Source organism: Sinohyriopsis cumingii, chromosome 12 (assembly GCF_028554795.1).
Source record: "Sinohyriopsis cumingii isolate HCF-2022 chromosome 12, ASM2855479v2, whole genome shotgun sequence".
NCBI classification, from domain to species: Eukaryota; Metazoa; Mollusca; class Bivalvia; order Unionida; family Unionidae; genus Sinohyriopsis; species Sinohyriopsis cumingii.
The window spans coordinates 41892103-41910434 of record NC_142972.1 but is presented as its reverse complement, the minus strand read 5'-3'; the positions used below and the strand labels follow the sequence as shown (position 1 = coordinate 41910434).

The following is an 18332-nucleotide window of genomic DNA, read 5'->3' as shown; positions in this document are numbered from 1 at the left end:
ATACATACATACATACATACATACATACATACATACACACTCATATACATACATACATACATACATACATACATACATACATACATACATACATACATACATACATACATACACTCATATACATACATACATACATACATGCATACATACATACATACATACATACATACATACATACATACATACATACATACATACATACATACATACATACATACATACCCCATGGCCTAGCAACATTAGTTGATGTGTGTATTAATAGCTTATTGGTGTGTGTGTGTCTGTGTTGAAAGCTAAGTTTATTTACCAAGTAAAAGTGAAAAAAGCTGTAGTGTTAGTGGTTATGTGATCTGTTTGGAAGTACAAAAAAATGGTTGCCTGACAAGCAGTTGATTCTCACAAAGTTCATTACAAAGTCTCTTATTTCACAGGATGACAGCATTAGTTAATTTATGAATAAAGACATATTGTAAAGCTTTATAAGACCACATATATTTTCACTTTTAAATTTGACCAACTTTGGGCAGGGCAATATATATTTATTTAAATTCAGCATGTTTGAATGTGTTTTACAGTTGTATGAGAATGACTTGGTTCTTAATGCTTTATTGACCAGATTGTATGTTTCATGACATGACAATGTTCTTTGACTTTTTAATGAAGACATCTTGTTAAAATGGTGTGTACAAGACCAGAATTAACACATGCCCCTTCTTTTGTGTCAGCCAGATAACAGCCCAGCACAAAATTATTGCAAAATGTCAATGCGGATTGAATGTTTATCAAGTGGCGTGAGACTTAGCCATTTTCTTGCTGACATTGCACAGGTGAACTCCTCTTATGAACAAGCAGTTTAGAAAGCCAGGCTGATCAGCATATCATCTGACTTTCTTACAGATTTATAATGGAGTATCTTATTTAGATTCAGGGTATGGCATAACCTCTCAGTATCAAATACTATTATTGTGACTTGTCCAGTTTTTGCCCCAATGCCTTTTAAGACAAATAAATAGTAACTGATTGGTCTAAAACGGAAGTGTGAAGTCAGATTTAGACATGTACTCAGTTTAAATTAGCCAGGTTAGTATTCTTCATTGAATGTCATATGTTAACATTCCATCTGTTTTAGTGATTAATATTTCATAATTCCTTAATACAAATGAATGTATAAAATTATCTTTTTAATTAAGGTTACAAAAATTATAATTTGGTATAATTATTATAAGTGTACCCCTGATTTGGATTAATGGTCATAACTGGCATGGTGTTGTTCTCAGTTTTAAACTTTTTAAAATTGTATTTTTATTAATTTCGAAAAATTGTATGAAAGTGATGGTTTGTAAATAAGTATAAAATCCTATAATGTTTTTATGATGAATATTTTATTTGAAGAAAAGCTTAAAGCTTCCATTTTTGCCCAGTCCATGTTATGATTACTGAGATGTTAATGTGGATCTCCTTCCATTTATCCATGTTATGATCACTGAGATGTTAATGTGGATCTCCTTCCATTTATCCATGTTATGATCACTGAGATGTTAATGTGGATCTCCTTCCATTTATCCATGTTATGATCACTGAGATGTTAATGTGGATCTCCTTCCATTTATCCATGTTATGATCACTGAGATGTTAATGTGGATCTCCTTCCATTTATCCATGTTATGATCACTGAGATGTTAATGTGGATCTCCTTCCATTTATCCATGTTATGATCACTGAGATGTTAATGTGTATCTCCTTCCATTTGTCCATTAAAACCCAACGTGACCAAAAGGGAATTACTTGTTGAAAGAATTAGTCCTGCCAGTGTGAGATGATGTTGGATTAGTAATCATAAGAAAACAAAAACACTTTTATGCATTAATAATTTAGCTGCTCATTTTTGTCAGGAAAAAATTTGAGATTTATGATTATTGATTCCTTAACATGTTAATTAAATTACCTTTACGTTACCCAAAGGTATGTTACCCAAAGGGGCTCTCATTGTTTGCTCATTAACATAAATACATATTATGTGTGAAAAGTTGTCATAGGGAGGGCACTTGGAGGACAGGAGGGAGAATTTAACAAACATGTATAATATCTATATTAGATAAAGTGAGACATTATCATTTGTGGGATATATTATTTTGTGGTTTGATATTTATTATTTTGTGGTTTGATATGCTATTGTCATGTGGTTTAATAGGTTAATGGGTGTAGGACGAGACTTTACATACAGATACTGTACATACACATACCATGCAGACAAATATCATACATAGAGATAGTGTACATACAGATATCATACATACAGATACTGTACAATCATATACTGTACATACAGATACAATACATACAGATACTGTACATACTGAGACTGTACATACAGATAGTGTACATACAGTGACTGTAAATACAGAAAGTGTACATACAGATAGTGTACATACAGATACCGTACAGACAAATATCATACATATAGATAGTGTGCATATAGATATCATATATACAGATACTGTACAATCATATACTGTACATACTGATACCATACATACAGATACTGTACATACAGATGCTGTACATACTGAGACTGTACATACAGATACCATACATACAGAGACTGTACATACAGATAGTGTACATACAGAGACTGTCCATACAGATACCGTACATACAGATACCGTACATACAGATACCATACATATTGATACTGTAAATATTGTAATACTGCACATACAGATACTGTAATTCAATTAAGGACTCCCAATTCCAAGCAGTATAGTTAGCCGCATATGCAGACAGATAGGAAATAATAATAATAACAATAACAACAACAATAATTATTATTATTATTATTATTATTAATATTATTATTATTATTATTATTATTATTACTACTATTTTTATTATTATTATTAAAGACTGATCTAATCAGTTGCATGGAACTAATCTTTATTTGTGGCTCTCTATTGTATACATATTTAAATACATAGTTACTCATACAAAAAAGAAAGAAACATACAACTCCTAATTCATTCCATATCTAAAAATTACACAAGTTCATAACCAGAAAAATGATGAACAGATAGACAGATGTATTGACAACATCTGCATTGGAGAGTGGGAAGTGGGCATAATGTTTGACAGAAATGTTGCACAAGGAAGGACATTAATGGAAAGAATGAAGATCTTAGGGGGACATAAATTCTTTTCAACTCTTTATATTATTTATAAGAGCAACCATGATCAGACAAAGTAAAGTATCATTGCCTCATGGCAGAGGAGGGTTACCTCACAACAGGTAAAGTACCATTGCTTCACAGCAGAGGAGGGTTACCTGACAACAGGTGTTTTGCTGGGTCACTCAGCTAACAGAGAGGACTTCTGCTTACTTGAGCTGTAATATGAATTTAATTTGACAAATTTGAGTTTTATGTCCCAGTAAATAGGTGTCATATACTCAGGTATACATTTTTTTGCCGATGGATAACAGAATTTGATACACAATGATGTTAAGAAAAAAACAAAATGGAAAATGTTACTGGTACTTGGATTCAGATAGGTGTGCTGAGAAAATAGTGTAGCTTGTGATAATGAAATAGAAACTGAAATATACCGGTAGTTAATTTTGACAAAATGCTCACCATCTGAGTGATCCTTTGCAGAATTTTATGTATCATTGATAGATTATTGAGCACATGGGAAAATCTGTAAAATATGTAATGGTAATAAAATTCTCAAAGCAACATTTAAGCAATGGCATTATGGGATGTCTGAGAAGACAAGATTTAGATGACATTATATTTGAATACATATTTTGTATTGGTGATTTACAGTACAACAACACAACTAGTTTATTTAGTGCTTAAGTAATTAAAGTAAAGCACCTTGCCCAAGTTTGCACCACTAGGACCAAACTGGGTTGATCCGATGGTAGTTTTCTAACCCCAGCCTTTTGGTCAGGAGTCTTACAACATGTAGGGGAGGGTTTATCAGCCCTACTCCACATCCATGAGCTTTCAGGGAGGGGCAGAACTTAAATGCTCATTAAAAATTACAATATCTGGCAGAGAATACTCTGATATACAGAAATCTGATTCTTTTATATATATAAAAAATATTAAAAAGCTTTTAAAACACAAATATGGTATATTTGTACCTTATATTGTGTTGATTTTAACAGGAATATTTTATTGTTTTCAGGGATAAATGCATATTCAATTCAAACCTTTGCATTCATTGTCCAAGATAATGCATTTTACTAATACATATAGATACACATTTTACTAATACACATTTTACCAATACACATAGATATGCATTTTACTAATACACATAGATACACATTTTACTAATACACATTTTACCAATACACATAGATATACATTTTATTAATACACATATATATACATTTTACTAATAAACATAGATATGCATTTTACTAATACACATAGATACACATTTTACTAATACACATTTTACCAATACACATAGATATACATTTTATTAATACACATATATATATATACATTTTACTAATAAACAAAATTACACATTTTACCAATACACATATATATACATTTTACCAATACACATAGATATACATTTTGCCAACACACATAGATACACATTTTACCAATACACATATATACACATTTTACTAATACATATATATACACATTTTCCAATACACACAGCTACACATTTTACTAATAAACATAGATACACATTTTACCAATACACATAGATACACATTTTACTAATACACATAGATACACATTTTATTAATACACATAGATACAAATTTTACCAATACGCATAGATATACATTTTATTAATACACATAAATACACAATTTACTAATACACATAGATACACAATTTATCAATAAACATAGTTACACATTTTACTAATACACATAGATACAAATTTTACCAATACACATAAACACACATTTTACCAATAAACATAGATACATGTTTTACTAATACACATAGATGCACATTTTAGCAATACACATATATACACATTTTACCAATACATATACATACACGTTTTACCAATAAACATACATACACATTTTACCAATAAACATACATACACATTTTACTAATGCACATTGATACACATTTTACCAATACACATATATACACATTTTATCAATACACATAGTTATACATTTTACCAATACACATAGATACACATTGTACCAATGCACATAGATACATGTTTTACCAATACACATAGATACACATTTTTTAAATTCAGAGATACCTATTTTACTAATATACACAAAGAAATGAATATCGAATACATCACATTGAAAAATCAAGTTTTTAGTAAAAGTTTGTATTTTTTTATTTACAAACTATCATCTGGCACATACTATATTTAACTTTTAATTCAGTCATTCTAAGTAGTAGTAACTTTTCTGAATTTAAATAATGACCTACAATCCAGTAGTATACTTAGTGTCTACCATTTCAAATTGCGTGGTACCCATGTGATGACACTGGGCATTGCATAAAATGTGTACTTCATCAAGTGTGAAATTTAATGAGTTTGTAGGTAGAGCCAATTACACAACGTGATTGATGAATTACAGAGGAATCTGTAACAAAGTTGCATTTTTTTCTTTATTAAGCTTTCTCAATTACATGGTCATGACCAGTCAGATTTTTGTGGTCCTCTCAGATGACTTTAATGCCATAAAAATACTGTTAATCTCTTAATGTGTTTTTGTTCACACCATAAAAATATGGTATCATTTATAACAAGCTTGCTTTTGAAGCTGTATATCTTAACTGTTAACCTGGAGATACAAACAGCTGATTAGCTTTTTGACAACTCACATTACATCAGGTGATGAATCTTTGCTAAATTTATACATATAATCCAACCTGTGTACAGGTAGATACATTCTTACAAAATGGCATGACAACCAATATATATTTATATATATAATCCAACCCGTGTACAGGTAAATACATTCTTACAAAATGGCATGACAACCAATATATATTTATACATTTTGAACTAAAGAAGACATATTTTTGTTCATGTATAAGATGGCCACTTGAAATCACTTGTGGCACTGGCCATTTAATTTGTTGGCTGGACCTGTTAAGTTTTGCAAATAAAATTTCTGGCTCCAAATAGCTTGGAACAAATATTCTTGCTCTTTTTTTATTTAAAAAAATAATTAATTATATCAACTGTATTAGTTGACTAAACAAATTCTTGAGGTAAAATAAAAAATATTCTGGTTTGAATGAAAATATCTACACACACACACACACACACACACACACAAATGCCCCACAAAAAATTAAATGGTCATTCCCTAAGAAGTTTTGTTGAAAGCTGACATGATTTAAGCTGTAAATTTTATATCTTTGAAGAGCTTACCAAGGGTATATTGTATAGTCCCAGACCATGATGGACAAGGACAGTCATTTTGTTTCCCAGCATTTATAGATTACTTGGGAATTTCAAAAACATATTTCAAATCTTGATTGTCAACCTAAACATTCCAGTTATAAATGTTTAACTAATCCTTAAATATTTTATTAGCACTAATCAGTCACAGTTAGCACTAATCAGTCACAGTTAGCACAAATCAGTCATGGTTAGTGCTAATGAGTCACAGTTAGCATTGATCAGACACAGCACTAGTCACAGCACTAATCTGTCACAGTCAGTGCTAATAAGTAGCACTAATCATACACAGTTAACACTAATCAGTCACAGTTAGTGTTAATGAGTCTGATGATATTCTATTAAATTATGGTCAGAAGGGATTATATTCAATAATGATCTGAAGGGATTATATTTAATAATGATCTGAAGGGATTCTATTTAATAATGATCTGAAGGGATTTTATTCAGTAATGATCTGAAGGTCTATTCAACAATGATCTGAAAGGATTCTATTCAGTCATGATCTGAAGGGATTTTATTCAATAATGATCTGAAGGGATTCTATTCAGTAATGATCTGATGGTATTCTATTCAATAATGATCTGAAGCTCTGAAGGGATTCTATTCAATAATGATCTGAAGGGATTCTATTCAGTAATGATCTGAAGGTTTTCTATTCAACAATGATCTGAAAGGATTCTATTCAGTCATGATCTGAAGGGATTCTATTCAATAATGATCTGAAGGGATTCTAATCAATAATGATCTGAAGGGATTCTATTCAATAATGATCTGAAAGGATTCTATTCAGTAATGATCTGAAGGGATTCTATTCAGTCATGATCTGAACGGATTCTATTCAATAATGATCTGAAGGGATTCTATTCAGTAATGATCTGAAGGGATTCTATTCAATAATCTGTTTTTACTGTGAAACTTTACTTTACATTCATACTTGATTTATTTAAAACTATTTGGTATTGGCTTTTGATGTACAAAAATTGTATGTACCATTGAAAATTATTGTCAGTTTTAAAAATATGGTCACTGCAAACTGTAACTCAGCAACTACATGTGTGAAAGCAAGTCAGTGTTTCCCCTTGGAGTGTAACATCAAGAATCAAAAGTTGGTGTCAGAACCGGGGATTAGACTGAGTAAAAACAAACCTTAGTCAAATTAAAAAATTTAGGGATCTCTGATGCACAAATAAAGGTAACAGGAAACACTATTTAAGTTTGATTCCTGATTATAACAGTTACAAGGGTCAGATGTCTTCCATGGCAGAAAATGAATAAAGTTTACTTTTGACTGAAAAAGTAACTAACACTCTACTTTTGGCAAGCATAAATGTTTATGCTTTTATAAGGTGAAAAAATAGACAGGGCCAACATGCAGCATGTAAGACCTTTATAACATTTAGACTGAGCATTTATCTGCATGGCACACATGATCTTGGATTATCACCTCTACAGACTACAAGTTAGGAACATGTACTTATTTTGTACACCTGTGGTTCATTATGTATGGACTAATTATCTTCTGTGGTATCAAAATGTACTCTATACTGTACATGTGATTAAACATGAATGCTAAATTTCAATCAAAATGTACTCTATACTGTACTTCTGATTAAATGTAAATGCTAACTTTCAATCAAAATGTACTCTATACTGTACATGTGATTAAATATGAATGCTAACTTTCAGTCAAAATGTATTCCATACTGTACATGTGATTAAATATGACTGCTAACTTTCAATCAAAATGTACTCTATTATACTGTAAATGTAATTAAATAGGAATGCTAACTTTCAATCAAAATCTACTCCAAATGTACATGTGATGAAATATGACTGCTAGCTTTCATGATTCTGTGCAAGGATGCACACAGTAGTATGTTTACTTTTCTTCACTTTTACCTGAGAAAAAAGAAATAGGCACGAGATTACAACCAAAGTAGACCATTTTTCTGGTAATATCTTAGCAGTGGAACTGTGCAATGGTGCACCTTACAAGTGTTTAATTTACACAAGGGACATGAAATGATATAATATATTAAAACATACCTTATTCTTTATTGATTTTTCCGTGACAAATTTTGAACACAGTCCTTTAAAAAACTACATCAAGATCTTGGCCTGTAATTGCTTACACAATACAAATTTTGGAGCTTGCCACATAATTTGACATAATAATACTGTTAATTATAAGACATAATAATACTGTTAATTATAAGACATAATAATACTGTTAATTAGAAGACATAATAATACTGTTAATTAAAAGACATAATAATACTGTTAATTAGAAGACATAATAATACTGTTAATTAGAAGACATAATAATAATGTTAATTAGAAGACATAATAATACTGTTAATTAGAAGACATAATAATACTGTTAATTAGAAGACATAATAATAATGTTAATTAGAAGACATAATGCTACTGTTAATTAGAAAAACAATGAGACTTTTAATTGAAATATTCATTATATTTGTACAAGCTCTGTAAACTGGTTTCTTCTCTAACTCTGCAAAACATGTTATACTCATGGAACTGTCTCGATTTATGATGCAAAATGTTTGCAGTTATTCATTTTGGGTTGTTTTATTTTTCTTTTAATGGCACCTTCTCACTGGCCATATCATGCCAGGAAAATAGGAGCTATTTTTCCCATGGATACACAGAGGCAGCCAACCTGGGCCGGCTACTGTGGGTATCTAACTCACAACTTCTGGATTGCGAGTCCAACACACTACCAACTGAGCTACATTACTGCGGTTCTTTTATGATACATAAAATAAAGATATATATTTATATATAGTGCATTCTCAAGACGGTACTTATCTGTACTCCATGTGGTATAAAATACCTGAATGAAATGTGATTGTTATCAGCCATATATCACCCTTCTGGCATCTGAATTCTTTCAGTAATAATTGGGATGACAATTTGATCTGTATGGGTTTTAATTGATTTTATCTTCTAGAACTTTGTCTAGACATTTAAATTTTTTGTTGGAATTAATTTCAAAACAATATGTCGAATGAATAACTTTACCTCGGACAAAAGACAATTAAAATACCTAGTCTCCCTTACAGTATTTACAGGGGTCTACAAAGGTTCACATGGGTCTGCAAAGGTACTTTGGAACTTTTTTCGACTATGATAGTTTTATATAAATACATTTATAAATTTAAAAACATGATATTATTTGTAAATAAATTTATCAAGAAATTGAGTTTGCATAACTTCTTTCACGTGTCAAAAATTATTAGGCAAGGTAGTGTACATGATTAAAAATTGCAAAATTGCATGCTTCCAATTACTGCATTTACATACTAAATTTGCTAAACTATATATTGCCAATGTCCTACATTACCAAGCAAAGTTGCAAATATTTAACAATACACAAAAATAGTATTATTGGCAGTAATTGGGTATGTAGGTAGACATGCAGGTACATTATCAGCCATCTTGCCAAATTATCACGCACCATATCAAGTAAAGAAAGAATCTATCAACAGCAAAATAATAAATAATTCACAAATGTAGCATGCAATCATAAATTTGATTAAAATGTCTTTCCTTCCAAAACCCAATGTAGATTAATTGTATTGAATTTTAATGGATGATTTGATGTATGTATGTATGTATGTATGTATGTATGTATGTATGTATGTATGTATGTATGTATGTATACAGGCAGACAGAAGATGTACTTATAGAAAGTGGTAAAAATACATAGATGAAATGGAGACATTTTGCACATTCCATTATTTTTCCTCTTATCTTGCTCTAAATTAAACATTTTATACTGTGTTCTCACATGAATCTTTTGTCTTTAACAATGCGTGGGGAAAATGGGTCATTTATCTCATACCTGATTTGGAGGTAACATTCACCATCAACACCATCAGCAACACTCTGCATGTCCTGAGACTAGCATATAAGGGGCCAGGTGGCAAATCCTTACCTATCCCACTCAAATCACCCATGCTGTAATGACAATGTTTCATTCAGAGACAGAGATACAGATGATTAGATGTATAAAATACACTTTGGATTACCATATATACTCACTAATAAGTCAAGTCAAACTGCAAAGAACAAAAGATCCTGATCTGCTATAGCATAATGTGCCTGCAGATCAGGGTCCATTTTGTTTGTTCTACTGATTACTCTGATCCAAGTGTACAGATCCAGTCGGCTTGCATGTTATGTAAGGGCAGATCTGGGTGTGTGCATTTTGCTCTTGGACTCCACTTATAAGTGAGTGTTTCTAGTAGCAATTTGCCCTTATATGATCATATTGGTGAAATATTACCTTTTTCTAAAATTACAATTTCAGATCCCCTTTTTCTCCAAACCTCAGATTGTAACCCTAAAGGTTCATCTGTCCATGTCAGCTGAACCAGGCTACTTTACATCTAACGAGAGGAAGTCTAAAATCCACACAAACTCCAGAATCTAGTCTCAACATTTTCAGCTATATTTTTTAATTTGAGTAGAACATCTACATTATTTGGCTGCATCTTCTCATTTTTTTTTTTCTCTGTTACCACCTGTTTCTGTCATAAATGTTGATGATGTCACAGGCTCTGGAATGTGGGTACTACTGTATGATATCAAATTCATCATATGGGATTAAATACATAATATAATAAATTGGAAACACTCTGCTTATCCATCAGACTGATATTTTCATTATTCTAGTATCTTGATAACCTGAAAATTTGGTTTCTAATGGAAAGTAAAAATATCACTAGGAATCTTTGACTTGCTATCATTATAAACTGTTGTTACAGGTAGTCTGATACATTGTTGTTATGGGTAGTCTGATACACTGTTGTTACAGGTAGTCTGATACACTGTTGTTATGGGTAGTCTGATACACTGTTGTTATGGGTAGTCTGATACACTGTTGTTATGAGTAGTCTGATACACTGTTGTTACAGGTAGTCTGATACACTTTTGTTATGGGTCATCAATGTAATTGATACACCCATATTGCTATGTTCCTAAGCCTTTACATCACTTTGATTTCAATACTTGTTTTAGGTGAAATATTTCATCACAAACAAGCTGTCAAAACTGTGCATGTTAAAAGTCATTGAGGTCATTAATACGACTGCTATCAAATAATCTAAAACCAGTTTAGATGACCACAAGGTTGCCAAACCAGGAATGTTAGTATACTGAAATTAAGTCATCAATTTCAAGCATCACTCCCCTTTTTGTCACACCAAGTAGATACATTGTATTCCTGCCCTCCAATAACCACTGAAGTAAACAGAGGTCATACTTCACTCCCTTGCAATTATGTTATTATTAACCCTATGTATATCTAGAGTTTAACAACATTCAACACAATCCTGGCTATATAATTCCAATCAGAATTAAATGCTTCCTTGGCAAGATGTATCAAAGTAAAATGCAGTTAAAAAGTTCCCTAGAACATTGATGCTTAAAACGATTTTGCTTATACCACTGGCTTTGTCATTATTAGGAACAGGTTGTAATACTGGTTCATTCATGTTTCCTTTACTTTCTTAGATAGACGTTTTTTATTGTGCTGACAATAAGAGCTTTGATATGTCTTATAAAAGTTTGGACATTTTTTATGTTTGTTGTCTTTAATGGCCTTAAAAATGAACAAAAATGAAAACAATCAGAAAATTCCTGAAAACTGTAAGAATTTTATTTCATTTGCATTTGAAGACTTCTAAAATTATATCAACTTTTACAAATATTTCTGCAATTAGGTCAGATAGTTTTTGTTCACACTTAACAGATCTAAGAACTCCAGAATAAGAAATTAATACATGTAGTGCTTACAATTAACAATATATTGTACACTGCACAATTTGAAACCAATTAAGCCCTTATATATATCTGCTGTATAAAGATTTAAATTGGGCAACACAAGAAGTTGTTGAAATTGATAGGATTTAAAGCTATATAGAAAGGAAAAGAAATTTGTCTTAGTCTTTGATGAATGTTTAACGTGAAAGTTAACATTATTTTGGCCATGGACATATTTAAAATATATAATATATTTTCCTTTGCTACTGGATAGTGCAACAGTGATAAACTCACTTTGCACCTCTATGGTTCCAAGTTCAAGGGCTAATATTGACATGTGCAAGGGTATGTGTGTCATCAAGGGGAGAAATATATACACAAAGGTATGATGGTAGTTGTGGGGGACAAGGTGGAGTTTCAGTGGTTATCTTCTGGATCTCAGGTTTCCTCCTCGTTTGAAATCAAATTGCCCTAAGTGGGGGCCATCACATGTATATCAAATAACTTGTTACAATATGATATGCAATTGAACTAAAATAAACATTTAACTCACATAAATTGCAATAGGTGAGATTTAAAAGCACTTGCCTTTTATGTACATGAGATCCATGGTGTAATCCCTGATACTGCCAGACACTAGTAACCATTCAAAGACTTTAGATTTTTCTGGCCTTCCTGCCTTCCTGCCCCCCTCCCCCCATTAAATTTTAAACTTTACTAAATTTACAAAGAAATTCAGAACATGTTTGTAAGGAAAAAATGAAGATAAGATAGTATTAAAAAGGTAATGAAAATAATTGTCATTTGTTGTTTAAACAATATAGTGAAACAAGGGTACGCAAGTTGACATTACAGCAAAAAACCGTTCTACACTCTTGCCATATTTCATGAGGTTTTAAAGTCAGTTGATTTAAATTTATGTACATATATCCTAAGATATTTTATTAGCTTTCAATGATTTGGTGTCATTTGATTAAGCATATAAAGTCTCATGTTGGTTTTCATAATGGGCTAGATCGGAAGCCTTTTCCAATAAGATATAAAACAAAACAGTCTGTTTTCTACTGTTTATAATTAATATTTTGTGTACATATTTATATTGACAAATTATAGGATATTTAAATCAGTTTTCTAAATATTAGAGTGAAAGCACTTACCATAAATATAGAAATTTTGAAATTATGGGATGTCAGGTCACTAAATTTCATTGCTTTTGGTGGCTACCTGCCTATTGAAGACATTTTTCATACAATGTACACATTTCTCAATAATTTGTGATTAATCAGTGGTGGGAGGGTATTGGGAGCATTTGGAATCATACCTGCAGAAATAAAATTACCATATATGGATATAACCTGTAATTTTTAAGGGTCATGAGCCTGCACTCTAACCCAACCCTATTGTGGATAGTTGTGTAGAGTTTAAATTAGTGTGAAATCCAAAACCCGAAATCCATACTCTCTGTGTCACTGTGTCGCTGGCAAATATTGTAAGTGATCAGTAATCAAATTAGGCTCGACAAAGCATGGCTTGATCAAATGCACATACCTGGTCTTGTAGTAAATATTTTTGTGGTACAACTGTGAGACTGAGGTTTATCGATAGCCTAACTGGTTTCATCTTTCCACAAGCTGGGTCCAGGTCTTTGACATACTTGTAAAGGGCTATCCAACCAATTTCACAAGAACAATAGACATGAAACCATAATTGTCGGAAAAAATATGTAAACTGTCAAATGTCCATGGGAGTGATATAAATATCGAGTGGCAGTATTGAAACAAATTTGTAATCTAATGATACATATCCACTCCATTTAAAATGACCCGTATATTTTGTTTCCTTTTAAATATTCTCACTGTCTTTTGACCTGTCTCATTTAAATATTCTCACAGTCTTTTGACCTATCTTATTTAAATATTCTGTCTTGTGACCTATCTCATTTAATTTTGTTCATCTCAACTATAATGTATAGGTTGAATTTTAACTGATGATCTCCAAATTTTTATGTTCAACAGCAATATGAAAATAACTCACCAAGCTATTTCTTGGATATCTGTCATAACCTGCAATACTCTATCCACCCCAACCCACTTTGACAACATCACAAGATTATTTCATCTATCCACCCCACCCCACTTTGACAACATCACAGCATTATTTCGTCTATCCACCCCACCCACTTTGACAACATCACAGCATTATTTTGTCAATTGATTTAATCTACAGATTTACAATATTTGCTCCTTAAAAACTGAAAGATGAGAAAATATAATAACTTGTACTTAATTCTGTACATTTATGTATTCTGTACATTTATGTATTCTGTACATTTATGTACCACTAAATTAAAAATCTGCCTGTTAAATTCAATGGGTTTATCTGTATATTTTTTATATTTTTCCTCTGAAAATTTATTCTTCTTCAGATTTGTAGATTCTTCTGAAATATATTTTAACTGACTCAGTATGTTCAATTGCAAATTCTTTATGAACTTAAATTTACAGACCTATTTACTTAGTAGTAAATCCTTTCTGACTTTAAATTTACAGACCTAACTTAGTAGTAAATCCTTTCTGACTTTAAATTTACAGACCTAACTTAGTAGTAAATCATTTCTGACTTTTAAATTTACAGACCCAAATCATGGCAGTATCCATCAGATGCCTTAATATCAGTCCTTCACTTTTATGTAAACTAATATTATGTTGGCACTAATTAGCACAGTGCACCAGTCTGTCTTCCTGTTTTGAGATTAATTTGGAATCTTTTGTTAAAGCTTTCAACTAACAGGATTTTATTTTTTAATTTTTATGCCTCTGACATATTCATGGAGAAAGTACCATTTTTACTCACTTATAAGTCTCATCAAACTGCAAACATCAATGCGCCTGATATGCCATCACGTAAATGTGCCTGCAGATCAGGGTTTATGCATGTTCATTCTCCTAATTACTCCAAAGAAAATGCACAGACCCATATATGTTGGTGCATTATGCAACGGCAGACCTGGATCTGTGCAATTTGCAGTTGGACTTGACTTATAAGGGAGTACAAATGGTATATAATGTAAACCCTCTTCATCCATCAGTTCACAAATCACATCACATATGTTGCTTTCTTTCAGTAACTTGTGAAGGTCTTTCAGAGTTTCAAACTAAATCATGTTTTATATCATGAAGACCTAAGTCAGTTCTGATTTTTAACATTTTGCAATAAAATTTGACCAAATTATGACCCAAGTTTTGACTTGGAACCTTCCTCTTGTTTTGTTTAATTGTACCATACTGATGGTGGCCTCCTTGTCATATGAGCACATTTCTAGAGTGTCCCTTAATTTGATTTTAATTTTGCCTTATGATAGGAAATGATTCATTGCTTAATGTGTCAAAATTACAATGTCTTTTCATAAGAAATGGATCATTGATTAAGAAGAATGTATCAAAACTATCATGTCTTTGTCATAGGCAATGGATCATTGATTAAGAAGAATGTATCAAAACTATCATGTCTTTGTTATAGCAAATAGATCATTGATTATGAAAAATGTATCAAAATTATCATGTCTTTGTTATAGGAAATGAATCATTGATTAAGAAGAATGTATCAAAACTATCATGTCTTTGTCTTAGGAAATTGATCATTGATTAAGAAGAATGTATCAAAATTACCATGCCTTTGTCATTGGAAATGGATCATTGATTATGAAAAATGTATCAAAATTATCATGTCTTTGTTATAGGAAATGGATCATTGATTAAGAAGAATGTATCAAAACTATCATGTCTTTGTCATAGGAAATGGATCATTGATTATGAAGAATGTGTCAAACTTACCATATCTTTATCATAGGAAATGAATCATTGTGTGTCAAACTTACCATGTCTTTATCAAAAGAAATGATTCATTGTGTGTCAGACTTACCATATCTTTATTATAGGAAATGAATCATTGTGTGTCAAACTTACCATGTCTTTATCAAAAGAAATGATTCATTGTGTGTCAGAATTACCATATCTTTATCATAAAAATGATGATTCATTGCTTAATAAGAATGTATCAAACTTACCATATCATTATCTTAGGAAATGAATCATTGTGTGTCAAACTTACCATATCTTTATCATAAGAAATGAATCATTGTGTGTCAAAATTACCATGTCTTTATCATAAGAAATGATTCACTGCTAATAAGAATGTATCAAATTACTGTCTACCAAATACAGATGTCCCAAACTATAATCTGCTATTTGGGGTCCACAAATGCCTGCTATATTATGTATCTGCTACAGTAGAAGCTGTCTTGAGAGACCACTGCTATGAGAAACCACGTATTTTGAGAGACCAGAATAATGCAGATTTATTGATTATATGGTGTTATGACCTATTATGAGAGACCACCTGTCTTGAGAGACCATTACTTTTTGGCAGAAGGGGTGGTCTTTCAAGACAGGTTCTACTGTATTTGGGGTCCACTAATGCCTGCCACATTATGTATCTGCTATTTGGGGTCCACAAATGCCTGCCACATTATGCATCTGTTATTTGGGGTCCACAGATGCCTGCCACATTATGTATCAAACCACCATATCACGAGAAGGAATGAAAGACCATTGATTGTGTATATGTATGTGAAAGGGGTTTTTGAACAAGTATGCAAAACAAGATGATCATTACATTATTTTAATATGCTGACAAAAATATTATGAAGTAAGTGTGCATTCAAACGGGTCAGATTTTCTCATCTAAATGAGATAAAGATTAAAATTAGTGAAATTTTGTGTCATTTATTAAATCTAGACTCATTATGAGTTTGGAATGTCTACATGTACTGGTAAATATAATTTCATACTTGGGTACAGGTTGTTTTCATAAATGCCCAGATGTTCATTCTAGTCCTGACTGAGGTCAGTAAAAGATCTTTTGGGTTCTGATATTCACTGGGAAAAATTTACTTTTTCCATCTGTTTGATTGTTTACTTTAAATGTGTTTCTTCTGTAATGCCAGAATAATGATTTCATCTCATGAAGTTATGATGACATTAGAATCACCCAGTCATTAAATTGATTAAAATTCTATTTATGTGGCACTGGGGCATGGTTTTTACTGATATGGCACTGGGGCATGGTTTTTATGGATGATTTCCTATACTGAGCTGCATTCATCATCACTAGGTGTTTTTTGCTCTTAATGGCATAATGAGGTGGAAACAACCCGTGTTACTATTAATAGCACACTGCCAGGTCCACACTACTGGTAACATTTGCAGTGTATCAGCCACATGTTCTGGCATTCTACATGTAGGTGCATACGTATTGGCAGTCTACAGGTAAAATTTGTGTAGTGAAGTCAGCTGGCGCCTAAATGCTGATGGACTTTTTTTTTTTAAGGGGATTCATTATACTAAAGAACAGTCCCAAAATGAACATCAATTTGTCTGGTGACAGTAATATATACAGGCTAAAGTGGATAGCTTCAGTAGTTAGTCTTTATTGAGAATAAGGTAGGTTTAAGACATGCTTGTCTAATCTTTAGTTCCTTATTGACTTACAGAGGATTAACTAATATATGTACACAGAAATCTTGGTTCGATTTTCATGCTATGGGTGCACACCTCTGTCAGGTGACCTACTAACTTAGTAGCTTTGATTTTTGTGCCAAATGTAATTTTGAGTTGGCCTTGAGTTAGTCAGGGTTACAATTACTAACACTGGTAAATTGGCTTTGATTTAGTCAGGGTTACAAATATTAACATTGGTAAATTGGCCTTGAGTTAGTCAGGGTTACAATGGCTGACACTGGTAAATTGGTCTTGAGTTAGTCAGGGTTGCAATGGCTAACACTGGTAAATTGACCTTGAGTTAGTCTGGGTTACAATGGCTAACACTGGTAAATTGGCTTTGAGTTAGTCAGGGTTTCAATGGCTAACACTGGTAAATTGGCCTTGAGTTAGTCAGGGTTACAGTGACTAAGACTGGTAAATTGGCCTTGAGTTAGTCTGGGTTACAATGGCTAACACTGGTAAATTGGCCTTGAGTTAGTCAGGGTTTCAATGGCTAACACTGGTAAATTGGCCTTGAGTTAGTCTGGGTTACAATGGCTAACACTGGTAAATTGACCTTGA

The 18332-nt window shown here is 31.9% G+C and overlaps 1 protein-coding gene across 1 annotated transcript in view; it reads left to right on the top strand.

The window, feature by feature from the left end:
• LOC149786330 (uncharacterized) overlaps positions 1–18332 on the top strand; it is a 122549-nt gene that overhangs the window by 88067 nt on the left and 16150 nt on the right. The gene's annotated exons all lie outside the window — the stretch shown is intronic.